The sequence below is a fragment of the Octopus bimaculoides genome, chromosome 9, assembly GCF_001194135.2.
Source record: "Octopus bimaculoides isolate UCB-OBI-ISO-001 chromosome 9, ASM119413v2, whole genome shotgun sequence".
Taxonomy (NCBI): domain Eukaryota; kingdom Metazoa; phylum Mollusca; class Cephalopoda; order Octopoda; family Octopodidae; genus Octopus; species Octopus bimaculoides.
This window is the reverse complement of record NC_068989.1, coordinates 55,640,325-55,642,351: the sequence shown is the minus strand read 5'-3', so window position 1 is coordinate 55,642,351 and position 2,027 is coordinate 55,640,325. Positions and strand designations below refer to the sequence as shown.

General features: G+C 33.5%; 1 protein-coding gene across 6 annotated transcripts in view; it reads left to right on the top strand.

The window, feature by feature from the left end:
- The window catches only part of LOC106867580 (probable serine/threonine-protein kinase nek3), a 494,211-nt gene that overhangs the window by 270,754 nt on the left and 221,430 nt on the right, over positions 1-2,027 (top strand). For 2 of the 6 annotated variants that reach the window (XM_014912494.2, XM_052970691.1), the window contains exon 1: positions 286-740. The exons of the other annotated variants lie outside the window; for them this stretch is intronic. The gene's annotated coding sequence lies outside the window, so the exon portion shown is untranslated. Of the gene's footprint in view, positions 1-285; positions 741-2,027 lie in introns of those variants that run through there. 6 annotated transcript variants of the gene reach the window in all.

Genomic DNA, 2,027 nt, shown 5'->3' with positions numbered 1-2,027 from the left:
TGAGGGGTGGAGGATTTTTTTTTTTTTTTTAAATACGGTTGAGTGTGATTTGAGGGGAAATTTGGTTTTTTGTTCCTCTCAGCTCAAGCGACCATGTGAAAGCTTCCTCAATGAAGGTATATGGTTTGATATGGATGACGAGAAAGACCAGTAAAGAATATGCGGACGCGTAGAATTTATCTACAGAATAAGGGCAGTCTTCGATTTATTTGCTCAATTTCGGTTGAGGGTAATGAATCCTATGTTTTAGTGATGTTAGTGCACGTGTTTTTAACTGGCAAGTGTGTTGTCTACTTTTAGTTTTTCTCCTCCTCTTCCTACCTCTCCTCCTTTTCCTCCAGACATTTGGCCAGATTTGGCTGGCTGCATACGTGTGTATGTGTAAGTGTGTGTGTTTGTTTGTATGTATGTAGAGCCACGTAAAAAGCACTGACTCACATCGCAGATATGTTGTGCTATCAAGTTTTACTCCGTTACTCGTTCACTGTGGATGTTATATATTGACTGAATTCACCCTCCCCACCCCCACCCTCTCGGTTAACCATCAACATCACGACGACGACGACGAAGACCACTAGCAGCAGCAGCAGTAGCAAAACTATTGTCATCATCACTGTCAGCAGCACCCACTACGATCATCACCACCTCCATCCATTACTTTTCTTTGTTTAAGGGCATTTCGGATACATGTGGAGTACAGTTGGTATGGCTGGATCTCGCTGAGCGAACGAGTGTGGCAGGTAGACATCATGCATATATAAATGTATAAACATAGACACACGCACACACATAAACACAGAGGCGCGCACATACACTGATATATATATATATATATATATATATATATATATATATATATATATATATATATATATATATATATATATATATGTATATGAAATGTAATCATAATCTTTAGTTCTATATCTATGAGACTTAGTAACTGTAGTTGCATGTAATAATGAAAATTGCTTTCTTTGTCTCTCCTACATATTCGAACATAAATAATGTGAAAGTCCTCTGAACAATGATATCGAAATTCTGTCCTCTGTTAATTGGGATGTTATTTTCATTATGGTCATTATTGTTATTTATATACATATATATATATAAACCAGAACGTCTTTGAGTTCTAATAATACCACTTATAATTGCCATTTACTGTCTATGTCTGTATATTAATTATGTATTTAATTTACTCTATTTTAAAACTAATCAAACTCTTGTATTTATTGTTATCAAATTGTTCTTGCTTTTACCGTTTTTAAGTATTTTAATAATTTACTGCATTAAAGAATATTAATTTATAGATCTAGGCTTCGTTGTGTGTGTGTGTGTGTGTCTACAATGAAGGTTCCACTTCTACGCCCCAAAGGACCTTCTATTCACTGCTTTCCTTTATTTTTTAAATATTTTTTTTTTATAATGAAAGTAGTTCTGTTGTCTAAACGGATTTTGGTTGTTTTGTGTGTGTTTTCTTCTTTACGTTCATGATGTGAATGATTAACTGTAATGTTTATTTATTAAAGCAGACTAATTCTTTGGCTAGAGGTGGAGGGAATATTCCATGCATCTGAAATATAAATGAGAATCATTTAAAGAGCTTTGTCTGTGTGTCCCTACACAGTTGTCACCTGATGTAGAATTTCAAGTGTTTTTTCCCCCTTTTAGTGGATACATACTTCCTGGCTGGCTCTATTGCAGAATAATTCGGGCAAAATAACGAAAGTAATATATATTTCAAAGAATTAGGCTTCGTTTTCTATAGTGAGAGTAATACGATTCGGTGAAGTTATTAGTATTTTAGCCCTTCACTGTCTCGAAATAATAAATATAAGTTTATGATTAAAATCTATGTTTTGTGTCAGTAAAATGACATCTTGACCCTTTTAAAAAACAGGAAAGCAACAGCATTTCCATTATTTTAAAAATATAAATTTTACTAATTTCTAATGTCGCTTACATTTGAAATGTATAGACATGTTTTGTCTGTATTTATAATTGTAGTTTTACCATTAAGATTCGAA